The following is a 15,586-nucleotide window of genomic DNA, read 5'->3' as shown; positions in this document are numbered from 1 at the left end:
GTAGAAGTCACATCATTGGAAGTATTCAAGGTCAGGTTGGACGCAGTTTTGTGCAACCGGATCTCATGGAAGATGTCCCTGCCCATGGCAGGGGGATTGAACTGAATGATCTCTAAAGGTCGTTTCCAACCCAAACTGTTCTGTGATTCTATGAAATGAGGCCTGGATGAACTTAGGCAAGTCAGTTAAGTGACTCAAGGAAGTGCCTTTCATCTCCAGGAGATGCAGCCCACCTTTCCTCCTATTGATTATAAGGAGAACTTAGAGCAACTTGAGCCCTTTTTTATGGAGTCTTTTGAGGTTCTTAGAATTAATCTGACTTTAGAGGAGTTGAATGGTTGGACTAGATGATCCGGTGGGTCTCTTCCAACCTGGTTATTCTATGATTCTATGATTGTTAGGAAAAAAATTGCTTTTGTCAGTCAGAGGGGGAATAGCTGCCATAGGGGACAATTGTTTCCTGACCGTAGAAGCTGTGTGGGTGTGCGCCTGCTTGACCCTTCTGTCAGGTTTTCTCTTTTGGGAGGCACGGGTGGGCTTGTGCAGTGGCCCTGCTCAGGCAGCGCCAGAGAGAGAGGGGTAATGCATGTGTGTGGCCTGGGCGCATGTTTGCATGAGCATGTTTGCCTGCATGAATAAGGGCATGGGATGTGGTGGTGCTTCTGCCTTTGATGCCTGCATAGCAAGAGTGGCCATTTCCTGAGTCAACAAGCTGCATATCAAAACCTTTATGAGCCTGGGTGCTGTAATATCTGTATTATTTGTTCTGCAGAGCTTAGGGGAGGTAGAAAGAGGTCTCCAGGTTTGTGAACCGGTGGCTGCAGCGAGTTTGCTCTACTTTCTGTTGCAGGATAAGACCAAATTGGGCACACAACTCAGAACAGGGTGACTAGGCAGCTTTGTGTTTCCTCAGGCTGTTTGGTTCCCTCTAGCCCCCCCTGCTGCCTTTCTTCCCCCCAGAGCTGAGGGGTCAAGCTGGCTCATGGAGCCCTGTGGTGGGGACTGTGGCTGGATGTTACAAGGACATGCGCAGCAGCCAGCTCTGATGCTTGATTTAGTTCCGCAAAAGACACGGGAAATGAGGAAGAGGTGAGGCTTGAATTTCTCTACACCTGCTTTGTGGGGGCTCTGAAACTTTCCAGAATACTCTGATTTTATAGGTCTTTTCATGTAACACTCATAAACTGTGTCTAGTTCATTAGCAGTGAATTCCCATGTCTCCCAGGAGCAGGTGTGTGCTCGTATGAGAGTGACTTAGGCTTCAGTGTGAACATTTCCCCAGACATTACGAAATGAGAAATAGTGGCCTGCCCAGACGGTGCCTTCCCTGGAGGGACATTTGCAGACCCTGCTTCTTTTCCACATCACTTTAAGAGAAACCTTTTTGCTTTTTTCTATTAATTTGGTTAGTCTTTAGGTTGTGTTTCATCACTGAAACCCCACAGTGGGAATTGTAATCTAGCAATAAGTCAGGAGGTAATTTGTATTTTCTTAATAGCCAAGTTCACTAGTTTGAAATTCCCCAGACAAATAGTCTCCTTTCTTAATCCTACCCCATGCAAATACTTTAGCACATAACATTTAAGCTACGCTGATCTGCAAGAAGAAAAATGTATAAATGGCATGGGAATATTAGTTTCTGTGTTATCCTACAGAGCTGCAAGTTAATGTGTTTATTATTGTAATTATACTAAGCATCACGAAGCACACATTTTCAGAATAATCTGAATGAATACGTTGCATTTTAGAGTGCATTAAAATTGGCAGCTTAAAAAGTATTACCTAACTTTTAATCATGGCTTGAGTGAATGTTCTGCACTACAACTGTGTAAGCAGTGTTTCGGTTTGAAATGCATGATTTTAGATGCAGCATTCTCTGATTGTTTTTTTTTACCTAAGATTTTTTTTCTGCAGATATTTAAGTGAATTGGATCTGTTGTATGTTAATTCCAGATAGATGTTCCATACAGCAGAAATGTCTGTACTCCTTGTACTATTCATGCTCCTCTAATTCAGGCAGCTTTCATCACCTCATTGATACAACCCAGCAACAGATTTTTAGGGAGGGGTAATAATGAACAAGTGGATGAAGGGCGTTGTTTTAAAAAAATTTGCTTGTCAGCTCAGGAGATGGCCACTCTTACAGGCTTAAAAGGCAAAGCTTCTACTATATTTCACTTCCTCAGACTGGGGGTGCTGGAAAAGCTGGACGTGAGCAAGCAATGCACGCTTCCAGCTTTCTCTGGTGGCATCCTGAGCTGCATCAAAAGCAGCATGGCCAGCAGGTCAAGGGAGGTGATTCTTCACCTCTGCTCTAGTGAGTCGCCACCTGGAGCACTATGTCGAGTTCTGAGTCCTCAGTACAGGAAAGACCTGGACCTGTTCAAGCAGGTTCAGAGTAGAGCCACAAAAATGGTCAGAAGGATGGAACACCTCCCCTGTGAAGTAAGGCTGCGAGAATCGGGGTTGTTTGGCTTGAAGGAGAGAAGGGTCCAGGGAGACCTTATTGCGTCCTTTCAAGTACTTAATGGGGACTTAAATGGAAACAGACCTTTTTCCAGGGCCTTTAGTGACAGGAAAAGGGGAAATGGTTTTAAACTGAAAGAGGGTAGATTTATGTTGGACATATGGAAGGAATTTTTTACAGTGAAGAGTGGTGAGGCACTGGCACAGGTTGCCCAGAATGGTGGTAGATGCCCTGTCCCTGGAAACAACCAAGGTCAGGTTGGACAGGGCTCTGAGCAACCTGATGCAAAGCAAGATTTCCCTGCCCCATGGCAGTGAGGTTGGATTGGATGGGTCTTTAAAGGTCCTTTCTGACCCCAGCTATTCTGTGATTTTCTGAAGACAGCACAACTGTTGAGTGAATATCTGACTTGGCAAGTACCTGGAACCTGGTCACAGATGACCTTTTGAGAAGCTGGCTGAAATATATTGAGCGTATTCAACAGGGGAGTAAGAGAAATGTAGAAGTGTTTGCCTCTCAAAACAATATTCTTCAGCATTAAGTAACTTGATATATCTTAAGATGCTAATAGGGGAAAGAAGGAAAGATGATGACAAAGACTGGGCATGAAAACCCTGAACCTATGGTCTCTTCATTAATTAAGTTGTCATCTCAGGAGGGTTTAGAGACAAGATAATTCTGTTCCTTTTCTCTGGGCACAATGGTGGTATATTCAGTGTATCTACATTAGACAAGATTATGGGGATAGCTTGCACGTAACGCTGTGCTCTGTGCTCCACACCTGTAAGTAGTTGGCTGTCTAGTAACAACAAGGCGATTTGTGTACCAGACAAGTTACAGCGAGAGCCTAGGGCTTGGTGAGGTTTTTTGGGCTTTGTTTGGTTTTTTGAAGTCCCTCTGGCTATGTAATTACTGAAGGCCATGTCCCACAGAGGCCACGTCCCTTCCTCCTTGTCTCTGTGTGTGTTGGTGTTTTCTTGAAGTTGTTTCCAGTCGCAAGTTCAGTTTTACACTAATGTTTTGGGAGTATGCCTTGAGCTCAGAGCAAACTGGATGGCAGGTGACTTTGGTCTCTTTCCTACATGCTGCAGGAGAGCATTCTAATCATGTTTACTTGAGCACATCTGGAGTATTCTGTTGATTCTTGCCTTTCTCAGTGGTGAGCTGTGACCAGGAACACCAGTACAAATTACCCATGCAGAAAGCATGTACCAGCTCAGAGCCGTGACTTGTGCTGAGAGATGTACGGTTAGAACGTTCTACCCTAAATGACCCTTAGCCCTTCTGCCTGTGGCTTTGAAAGCTTAGCTCCCTCATTCTATAATTTTTAATAAATTTACATACTTGTTTTGTTAGGCCTGCAAATTACACACGAGTTACAGCTACAGTGATCTGTAAAATACAATACAGTAGAAATCAGGTAGAGGAGTTCACCTCAGAAAGGAGTAACAAGCCTTGATTTTGGAGACCGTCTTGAAGGTGTGGAGTTTGTTTTGGTGCCCCATTTAAGAGAACAAGTCAGTCAGGGCCTACATGAATTCTTTGTACATGAACACTGTCTGAGTTACAGTAAAGAACTTCATTAAGCCAAAAATAAAGCTGAATGCATTCATGCTAAAAACCCCAGACAGTTACGTTAGAAAAGACAAACAGTGAGAAAATCCAAGCGTGGTCAGTCCTGGAGGTTAGTGGGAGGGTGCTTGTGAAGTTTGACTGACATCACTGGGTTCCCTGTCAGCCCTTGTTTCTTATTGATCTGCCCAAAAGGTACAGTTTGATACTTTGCACCTCTTCTCGTATTACTTTTTATTCCTGTTTCTACAGGCTTTTTCAAATCAAGTGTTTCTGCCTGTGAAATGTTAGGAGGTGTTGTCACTCAGTGTTGGGTTGGGCTTTTTTGTTGCTTTTGGTGGATTTTTTTCAATCTGTATGAAGACTTAGTGCAAACATCAGCTTTGTGACTTCAACGAAGTAGGAGATTTGTCTCAATTTTTCTGAGAGATTTGCTGAAAGAGATGTCTCTCTCCTGTCACAACCTCATAAGTAACTCCATGGTTCTATTAGGAATAGTATTGGACTCGACAGGCTCTTAAAAGTAAAAAATTCACAGTGCTACTTCTCCCATCAAACTGTTGAAGAAGAAGTAGCTTCAGTGGCTGTGGCTGAATGGGTGACAGAATGGACCCCTGGTGACGTATGAGGAAGGTGTGTGTGGGGCACCACCTGAGAGCTGTGCTGTGCCTGATTACAGACTGGAGAAAACAGGTCACCTCTTGCTTGGTACGAAAACTGAATTCCTGTGGTATAACCATTGGAAATGCATGACCGAGTACTTAATTTCATGTATTTGTAGGTAAAGTTAAATAAGGATCTTTATGACAAAGAGATTAAAGAGGTTCAGGCACAATTTGCAAAAAAATGCCTTCAACTGATAAGCTTTATAAATAAGAAGGACTGAAAGTCTGATGTTTCTATCTATATTTTGCCGATGCATCATTGTTAACCACAGTGCTAACTTATATATAAATCTAAATGCTCTTCTATATCTGGAGGTAGAACCTCTGAAAGACTGAAATGCTTGTGTAATGCTGTATTAAGAAAGCAGCTTTAGGATATGGGCTGTACTATTTCTCAACATAGACCCTTTTAGCATTTTATTTTTGCTTTGCTTTGACTGGGTCTGTCATTCTTGTCTGAAGGGTTAAAAAGTTAAAAAGTTACTTAAGTAAAGATTTAGGTTAAAGTAGCTTGCAAATAAAACTCCCGTGTATTTGGTCCCTGCTCTCCTGAGTTAGCTCTCTTGTACGAGTGTAATGATGTATTACCTCGTATCCTCCACGTTAGCAAAATGGACCACTGGTCCCAAGAAGGAGCCTGCTTGAATAATCATGGTCAAGTTGTAAGAGTATACATATTTATCTGTCAAGCTTTTTAAATCCAAAGTGTACGTTTTGTGTGTGTAGGAAAGCTAAGGTACCTGTCACCCGAGAACGCATAAAATACCTTGTGTAGTTCTCTGAAGTGTCACCATCACAGGTGATGTTCACAGGGATGACCACACATCTTGCATAAAGAAAGAAATTGCTCCTACTTTTTTTTCAGCATTTTGTGGTTTAATTTGCCCCTGCCTATACTCTGGAAATAGGATTAGCAGCACACCCTTCAGAAAGGGAAGGTGGGCTAAGAGTTATTAGGGAAACAATGGAAGTGCCAAGCCCAGGGCAGCGCTGCACTCTGGCCAGGCAGAGGGAAGCCAGATGTGCTGGGAGAGCCCTGGGTTGGGAATGCCATCAGCTCAGGTCACCACGAGTCACATGGTGACGCCTGCCTGCCTCCTGCTCTAGCAGTGAGGTCTGGGGGGAAGTGAGGAGTTAGTGTGATTGGGTGATCTTGGACCCAGATCGAGCTGTTCAATGTTTCTGAGACCTGCTAAAATAAGAACTTCTGGGCCATGGTTCTCTTTGGACGTAGGAGAAGCCTATCTGCTACTGTTCTCTGGGGGGCATCTCGGAGCCACTGTTTATGGTGTAAGCTGCCTGTGTCCTCCAGTTCATAAAATGAAATCTCACACTGTCCTGTAACTGTTCAGCTAAGAAAGAAAAATGACTCTTCTGCTGCAAACATTTTTTAGGTGATACATTCTAGAACAAAAGTTTTTCCTGTTGGTAGCAAGGGTTAAGCATTGAGGGTAACAGGTATGGGCAGACTTTGGTATGTGATATGTCAGACTGTTTTGCAAGGTGCTGTAAATGTTGGTTCTGTGTAATCTGATACCAGGGTAGGACAGGCAAACTTAATGAAGGAAAATAGACAGCAATGTAAAAGAACTGGAAATTCAAGTCTAGCTGACTAATACCAGCCTGCTCCAGAGGCTTTTGACTGTTCATATTGCTGACAGCTGACAGCAAATGAGAGACAAACGGCAGAAACAGTGCCTACTCTGCTCTATATTAATACCAATTGTTTAAAGACACTGCAAAGGTAAGACCCTTTATGTTTCTTAGCCTGGCAGAATTGCTGAATCCGGCCTTCAACATAAGTATCATCAACAGAAGTAAAGTACCAAACCGAGGCTTGAAGTCTGCGCGTTTGGGAAAGGGGAGGCTTTAGCAAGGTCTGCATGGGTTAGCTTGTGCCCCTTTCAAGTTTATACCCATCAATTAAGTCACATTTAGATTTCTGAACCTGCTCAAATACTCAGAAATGCAAATCACACAGTATTTCTATGGCTACAACAAAAAGTAAGTTTTTACTTAATTAAATGTTTTATTTGTTGTGCATGACAGTCCAGTTCAAAAAGTTGAAAACCAAAGTAATTGCAAAAGGAAAAGCACAGAATGCTGAAAATCTGTGTTGCAGAAGTTGTAATGGGGAGTTTTACTGAGCTTGGTCCTGTAGCATCTTCTGCAGAATGCTGAAAAAGTCCTGTGGGAGTGTCTCACTCTAGAATTACTGACACTTGGCTGGAAAAGGTCACCTAGAATGAGAAACTTTTGACTTGAACCTGATCTCTGCTGGCCTTTTTTTCAGTTTTCCCCTTTCATATATGTATGTTGTGTGCATTTATATTCCTTTTTCTTTTTTTAAAAAAAAAAGTCTGTGGTTTTGGCCAGCAGATTCTTTTTTTTTTTTTTTGTAAACTTAAATTTTCCCTGCAGGTGATTTAATAACAGTGACTGCATTGCTAATTTGTGGGTAAGGTAATTTTTGGAGAAGGGTTGACAGTTTTATATCAGTATTGGGTACAGACTGGCAACTGGTAATTTGTGAAGTCTGGCACCTAGCCAAAGCAATTATACTTAGTTTCCTCTGATCTTTCTTTCTCCAACTGCCACCTTTTTATTCTCTCTTGCATGCATGCATTTATCAAAAGAGAAAACCTCTTGGGGTCAAAAAGTTCTTCCCATTTTGACCCTATTTTGCAGGTTTCCTCATACTCTGTCTTAGCTGCCTAGGAACTGCCCTTCAGTTGTCTCTGTACTGGAGACCCTTACCCTCTGAAATTACTGAGATTTGACTTACCTGCAGCTTTTTTGTTATAGTTGCTTATAGGATCGTGATCTTAATGCTCCTTTAAAGGTGCTGTTAAATGCCAAAAATGACTTGAAGGGTGCCTTTTAGAATGTTTATTCTGTGTCACTTGTGTCACTGGAATAATTCATTTGGTTTAGAGAAATTTCTGAATTGGAATTGTGATTTTATCAATTTACAGTTTTTTTGTTTCTTTTAACCAGCTTTTTGAGTTTGTGGCTTTTTTTTTCAATATAATAAATAGTAAGATGTCTTTGATACTCATGTTATTTATTAGTGCTGCTAATTCAGTTATCTTGTGGCAACACATAAACCCAATCTTGTTTCTGCCAGTTTACTATTGGTTAAAATAGCATACACTGGAGAGGAAATAACAAGAGCTCTTTTGTTTTCCTTTCTTTCCATAATTGGTATCGCTTACCTCTTGATGAGCTAAACTATATGGACACTTGCAGTGCTGTGTCAAACTTGTAATCTATCTATCCTGGTTTTGGAATGTTTAATATTTAATTCCGCAAAACACTAGTGCAGGATACAGGACTCCAGAAGTGAGCAGGTACAGGGAAAAAAATTACAGCACAATCCTGCCTGTACAGGTGTGTGGTTGCAATCTATATTACTGGAGGTTTGTCTTTTGTTATGACAGGTCTTTTCCATTCTTTTAAAAAGAAATCCTCATGTAATACGGCTGAGTTGTTTTAACTACCTTGAGCTGTTTTTAAAACATTTTATAGTTTTCCCAAGCCTTTGACATCTGTGATGTCTGTAGCAAGGACTTTGTGCAAGTATGTCTAGGCTGATGTGTTTTTGACTGCTTCCCTCTCATCCTTTCAAAACTAGTTGCGTCTCAACCTAATGTCTCCTTGTTCTCATTTTATCAGCTGGGAAATATGAGCACTTGATTTTTTCCTTCTGTTTACCAATAGCAACGAATTAACTCCAAAGAACAGACCAAGTTAGTTTTGGATCAGCAAACCACACTCCCCAGCCTCTGCGTTTACTGAAGATTAGCATGCATATGTAAGTTATGCAGCAGCAAGAAGAGAAGCAGGTGTTATGAATGTTACTGTTCTAAGCTGGACCTTGGGTCCGTATTATATTGCTAAACAAGACCATGCTTTCAGAAATGTTCTTGATAGCAACACTTGATGGTTGTTAGGATAAGAGACCTTTAGACAGCCTGTCACAAGGAACTTCTTAGGAAGACTGGAAGTCATGCTGTGGGTTGCCAGGTAGCTTGATGTGACACTGTGCTTGTGGTCAGTGTTTTTCAGGTGGCGAAGGCCTGACTTGCGCATAGGCAGCTTCTCCCCTTTTAGACAGTAACTACGCACAGATGTTATTGTTGCAAGAACAAGATGTTAATGCTGCTCTGTTCCCAGGCTGGCAGGCTGACTGCCGGGTTCTCATAGGCTCAGCAGACTGCTCAAGCTGCCTATGTGCTGCCTGGGGGACACTGTCCTTTTTAGGGGGTGTAGTTAATCTAATTTGTTTAGCCTTCCATGGATGAGTGTGGAAGATCAATCTAAGATCTCAGCTGTACTGCGGTGATCACAAGCAGCAGTGGGTGGAGATGTCTGAACTGGAAGTAGAGAAGGAGAACTTCTGGATATCCCCTTTTTGTATGGGGATGTGGGAGATTGTGGGGTTTTTGCTTCCTTGGTAGTCAATACAGCTACACCAGAAGTAAAAAATCAAGTCAGTAGAAAGGCACACATTTCATATATTTATTTTGGTGTTTACATATGTATATGTGCACATACACAGGCAAAAAAATGGGAATGGTGTGTGTTTATGTAACTAGAGCGGATAAATGTGTGCATACGGCTGCACAGGCACGTCAAGTAGGTGATAGGCAGTCAGGCAACATTATGTGGCTTTTAACTACCTGTAGTTGAAGTAATGCAGTGTATCTGTGAGCTGAAGCTTCAGTAACCCAAATTCAACCTGAAAAGTTTCAAATCCCTGTGGATAGCCAAGCCTGCTAGGTTACATAACAAGTTCTGAAATTTTACCCTCATCTTCTCTTTTGTATGTCTAATATGCCCCAAAGTGCAATTTGGGCAGCTGCAAAATGGTGTTTGAATCCACTAAGCAGTTCTGATCAGGGGGGTGGGCAGGCGGGAAGAAAGCCCAATTTCTGTCACAATTTGGGGAGGAAGGGAAGGCTGACATTGTGGTCTCTCATTGCCCTGACCTCCGCTTCTCATACCATGCACACAACCTATGGAAATGGAGGTTTCAGTTACGTTCTCCTCCGGGGAATGGGGAAACTGGGGAGAGGATTTAGACTTGCTTCACCCTGGAGTGCCCTCACTCCCTTGCTCTAGGACAAGTTACAGCTAACTTCTCCTGTTGAGTTGGCTCTGCTTTGCAGGAGCAAACACATTGTGGAGAGGTGACTAAAACTCGGCATAGCCTTACTCTTGCCCCATCGGATTAGGGAGGCTTGATCTTTATCTTAGCAGATGTTCAGATGCTTCATTCAGAGCTTGAGGGCTTCAGTACTAAAGTCAGGGGAAGTCTTCCTTGCCTCAGTATCTTTTAGCTTGCAGTTTCATACTGACCTTTCAGTGGTAGTTCAGTCTTTCCTTGTTGAAGCATAAATGAATTATTTACGGTGCTCTACATCTACACGCCTACACTGATTTGGGGTTACCTTTACACATCAAGCATGCTGGCAGGAGAGGATGCAGTGCAAAGAAAACCTCAGTACACTAATTTTCTTCAGATTTCCCAGCAGCACTCTGCCTGATTGCTGGGTTTGTGTACAACAGCTGTGTTACATAAATGTGCTAAATACAAGGGACTTCTGAAGTATTGGGGAACATGGGAGATAGGAAGAGCAAGGTTTGCAGGGGTGGGGGAGTCTGTAAACACTGCTGGAGCCATTACTGTTAATAGTCTGGAAAGGAATCTTGTCTCATTTTAAATATTCAGGCTAAAAGAGGTAGTTGCCAAAAAAGGAAGAAAATAGGAAAATGTGATTTTTTTTGGTGACGGCAAAGAAGGGCTTGTTGCTTGCATATGTGTTTTCTGCTCTCTTTGGAGTAAATGTGCTTTTATGTGAGATTTAGGGAAGTGTGGTTTCGTTTAACTTCTTTTGTATTAACTGAATTATGTACCAATTCATTTATTTTAATGCTCGTTTATATTTAACAGATGAACCCTCTTGCGCTCTGTCTTCCTTGCTGTATGTGTACTGAGGGTCTGTTGTGACATAAGCTGTTTTCCAGCCTGGCTGCAAAACAGGGATTTATTGATACCGATGGTTTTTTTGTCCTTAACGAAAGCTCAGCAAAGGTCACTCTGACTTTGTCAGCTGCTTTTCGCAGTCTCCCCTAAGCAGCATGGATGCTTTCAGAAGATTTCAGGCCGTTTCTTATGTTCTTTCTTTCCTTCCTCAGTGAGACCTCCTTACTGTGTTACTTTCCTATCTCCTTCAATTTGTGTGAGCAGTTGAAATACTGAGCGTTCAGAAACTTCTTGTACCAAGTAACAGGTATTAACTTGTTCTTCTTGCCTGTCGTTTTTCTGACTACAGATGCCCTGAGTCTAAGGACAAGGTTCAGCTCCTGTTCTGTGTAATTTCTCAATATTACTCAATAACAATAATCAATCCATGGTGGTTTTTATCATGCATGCTTGGTGTAGACTATACATAAAGGTCATCATAGGTTTGGGATTTCCGCATTACGAGAACTGCGGTGTCATTCAGCCTTTCCTCCCTTCTTAAGAAAACCAGGCTCCACAATGTATTACTTCATACAGTATCTTATAAAGATGTGACTGTGCAGGGTCTGGACTGACTCTGAGTTGACACAGCCTTAACTTCCACTGGCAGAAAGGAGTTAGAAGCTTGAGTGAAATGGTGCAGTTACCATCCATGTGTTTGGCTGACCTCATGCAGGATGGTTTGCAGTCCTTTAGTCCAAAATTTCTAGATAATGTCTTTATTCCTCTCTTTCCTCTCATTCACTCCTCTCTTCTTCTTGCACCCGAGATGATATTGAGGAAGGGATTCTGCTTTGCATGTCTGTGAAGTCAAAACTTTCACACTTCTAGGCTAGAGCTAATGCTGTGAGCTGTCTTAGAAAATCATTGCGAAATTTCAATTGCAAGTCATTTGTCCCATGCGAAATTAGTTGAGCTGTTCCAGCAGTAACCTGGATTTCAGATCTGCATATGCATCTTAAGGCAGCTTAGCTGTTTCTTAATTTTAAGTGTATGAATGGCCTTACTAAAGGCAGTGTAGTTTGGTAACAGTCATCTTTAGTAACCCTAAATGGGACTGGATCCAGTAGATTGCTAGAGGCATCTTTCAGCTCTGCTAGGTTGTGCTTGGTACCAAGACTGAGCCTTCTAAGTTTATAGCTGAGCTGCTTTAGTGAATTTTTGGGTTTGTGCCTGGCACTTTGATGCCTGCTACATGTGCTCCAGTGTGGTGCCACCGTCTTACTTCAGTGTCCTGCATTACAGTGCTTGAATGCTAAGGCAAGATGGACATCATCTGCTCATATTGTTAGGAGCTGAACGAGAAATTGTGGGTTTGTTACTTCCAAGTTGGAGCCCAGTCGCTGTATTGTGGCATCACGATTGGGATAAAAAATGTTGGTTCCGAAGGTACTTCTTAACTGCTAAGTAGGGCTAGGATTAAGTGCAGGGTATACATGGTGAAGAGTGGTGGGGGAAATATTGTGGTGTCTACCTGGAAGGAATCCTACAATGCATCTTCTGGGACACCAGAGTAGAAGTGTCTGAAGGGTTAAACTGGTTGAATGTGGTTTTTGACAGACTGATTGAGGAGGTTGGTTTTAGATGTTGAAATCAGTAGAGGAGGGGAATTTCCAGAGGGACTGAAATAACGTGTTTGTATGTTTGGTTTCAAGGATTAAGCAAAATTAAAACATTTATTTATATCGGTTTTCCTTTACTGTTGCTTTTTAGAATACATTCTACAACAGTTAGTAAAAATGTAAGCAAAATGTTACGTCTTCTGTAATTCTGAAAATTCAGTGTGAATTTCATGGTAATGTATACTGGATTCCCTTTCTCCTAGGACTGTTTGTATGTAGTCAAGCTTATTGTGCGTGTGAATGGAATTTATACATTTTATGCTGTTTGCAAATAACTTATTTTCTTCTCACAGATATAGATAAAACCAGGCAGGGTGTTACATGGTGCTATATAGCAAAAACAGTAGTCATGTTTGCGTTAGCCTGTAGACAGCAGGATCCTGTGATACTTGGAATAATGAAAGCACAGTTTATAAAAACAGATGTGGAGGAAAATCTAGCTGGTTTGGAATTGTACTGGCTTCTGTGAAAAGCTGCTCTTGTTTTCTGTACACCAGAGAAATTGATAGGGATTAAAGGAAACTACTTCTGCATTATTTTGCTGTAATGTTATTGCTCAATAGATTATTTGCTGTTACTACGTGCTGTTAAAGAATAATAGTTTGAGTGCCTCACCTTTATAAGGTTAGATGTGCAGCGTGTTCACTCCCTTGTCTTTGTCTTTCATTGTAATGTCGTGGTTTGGTGTTTCTATTCTTGTAAGAGGGAGCTATCATTTGACTTCAACTATAGATTTGCTGGTTGTTTTGGGGAGGGGGTACAGGGGAAAGGAACAGTCTGGCATAAAGTCTTACATCACCGCATCACTGTGTTGCAAAATTCGTAAAACAGCTTTTAATTGTCTGTTCCTGCAGTGGTATCAGATGATTAGGAACTTCATGTTACCTAAAAGCCTGATTCCTCTGAGGAGTGTTTGTGTGGATCCCTGTGGGATCAAAAGCGTTAGGCTGCTGCAGTCTCTTAGGTGGTATTAAGTCATGATGATTAGTTTTGTATTGAGGGGTTTGTTGGTTTTTTTTTTTTTTTCCAGAAATAAAATAAGAAATGATTTCTTTATGGCTTTTAGTAAGTTTGCTGCCACAGCTTTTGAATCTTATGCATTTAGTGTGCATCTTAGTATTGTAATGTGTCCTTGTCACAGTTTAGCCCAGACCTGTCAAATTTCAGCAGCTACAACTTTGCAGTTGGGCTCTCATTTCCATGCCCTCTGCCTCCAGGGAAAGGAAAATGAAAGGAAAACGACTTGTGGGCTGGAAACTAAAACTACAGTTTTAATGAAATCATCATAATAATAATGATTAGTAACAAGATATATCCAACTATAGAGATCGTGCCCGCACCCCACTTCCTCTATGACTGTATGTTACCACAAATGCTGTAGAGCAGACACAGGGAAACGTTCTACAGCTAGGAGGGAGCTGGGCTCAGGAACTGGGTTCAGGAACACATGGATCCAGGATCGGGAGCAATCAGGCAAGGTCCTCATTGGACATTGGCCATCACAGAAGAGGGATGAAACCCTCGTCATCTCTCATTTTATACCGAGTATGATGCTTATGGGGTGGAATACCCTGTTGATCAGTTTGGGGTCACCTGTCCTGTCCGCTCCTCCCTTCTGGTTGCGGCCTTACTTCACCAGCTCAAAGATGGCCTTGGTTACTACAGGGGTAAGTATAGTCATTGGTCCAGTGCTATCACTTCTAGCAAAGAGCACTGTCTGAAAAACATGCAGATTGCTTTCAGAAAAAGGAATTACTTAGGCGAGACTAAGTTAGAGTCACAAAACTGACTCTAATTTAACTCAACCACAACAGTCCCATAAAACATTAAATTCTACAGAATAACAAATGACCTAGCACTAATGGAAGAATGTGCCAGTCCCCAGTGCACACAGGGAACCTTTAAAACATCTTACAGTGGCTGTACCTCTAGTTTTCCTTCATGAGCTTATGAGGTTAGCCTCATTTCCAAGACTTAGTTTACTCATTGATGTGTTAATTGTTACTGAACTTAGACAGTTACTGGGCTTTAAGGACTTGTACTCTTTTGTTCGTACATGTGGCTTCAAATTAGTGTAATGGAGATGATTATGAGCCCTTGCTGTATTCCACCTCTGATTCTCCCTGCACAATTAGCTTAACCCCCATTTTTAAGTAAGTCTTCGTTTGGAAGCTGAGGAGGTTCTCGTGTTTGCTTGGTGATCCTTTGGAGTGAAGTTACTCCTCACTACTGAGGCAGGATGACTTAAAATATTATTATTTCATTTTATTGGAGAGTGACAATTTATATCTAGGCAGTAAACAAAGTAGGAGTTGTGCTTAAATAAATGGCCACACCTCTCTTCCAAATGAGCTGGGATCTCCCTTTTGACAGAAACAGGCTTACTTCAGTTACTGTAGGAAATATTGGACTATGTATTACGTGGCTATGTTCTTTATTTTCAGGCTGGTATACAGGATGGTAGTAGTCTGGGATGGGACAAATCAGTCTTAGTGCCACTGTGTTGGCATGTGTGTCTAACTTCTTAATAGCATTCTTATTTTCTAACAGGTGAGGCTTGTTAGTTACATTTAGGGAAGTTACCCAGGGTTATAGGGTTGTGTGTAATGTTTTTAGTGCCATGGCCCTGCTGAAGTCCAGAGGAAGCCTTGTTAACTCTTCAAGTTGTCTTGTGAAATGGCAAGGGCTGAGGCTGAACAGTCATGGTTCCCAAAGCGCATCCTTCTCTGTTCATGTGTGTAGCTCTCATTAGTGCAGATATTCTCTAGTTAGGGTTGTGGCTACTTTTATGAACCCTTTAACAGCTAATTAAAGCACACTTTGGAAATCGAGGTTCCTCCTGTTTGTGTAATTTTGAGTTCCCCGATTTCTTCGAAGGGTAGTATCTCGTGACTTAAATGCTTGAGTACTCTGCTATCGCTACTTAGGAATTTGGGAATACCACATTCTACATGGACGAAAACAGCTGTTACATTTCATAGAGTGAGGGAGTATGGGCCTGTGACATAATCCTCCCTAATTAAATTGCTTGGCACTGGGAGAGAAAGATGCCCTTCATTTTTTTGAGTTTCAGCCTACTGCAAAAACAAGGTGTAGTTAATCCTCCTGTACAAAGGCAGATGTTAATCCTCACCAGTGTGGCACTGAAGTCACCCAAAGGCTTTCCTGGGTTTCTCAGTCTGGATGAGTACATGTCAGACCTCTGCCCCTTATTCTTCTGCCACAGCACCCT

General features: G+C 41.9%; 1 protein-coding gene across 4 annotated transcripts in view; it reads left to right on the top strand.

The window, feature by feature from the left end:
* The window catches only part of ELF1 (E74 like ETS transcription factor 1), an 86,291-nt gene that overhangs the window by 31,694 nt on the left and 39,011 nt on the right, over positions 1-15,586 (top strand). The gene's annotated exons all lie outside the window — the stretch shown is intronic.

The sequence above is a fragment of the Phaenicophaeus curvirostris genome, chromosome 1 (genome assembly GCF_032191515.1).
Source record: "Phaenicophaeus curvirostris isolate KB17595 chromosome 1, BPBGC_Pcur_1.0, whole genome shotgun sequence".
Taxonomy (NCBI): domain Eukaryota; kingdom Metazoa; phylum Chordata; class Aves; order Cuculiformes; family Cuculidae; genus Phaenicophaeus; species Phaenicophaeus curvirostris.
This window is presented reverse-complemented; position numbering and strand designations above follow the sequence as displayed.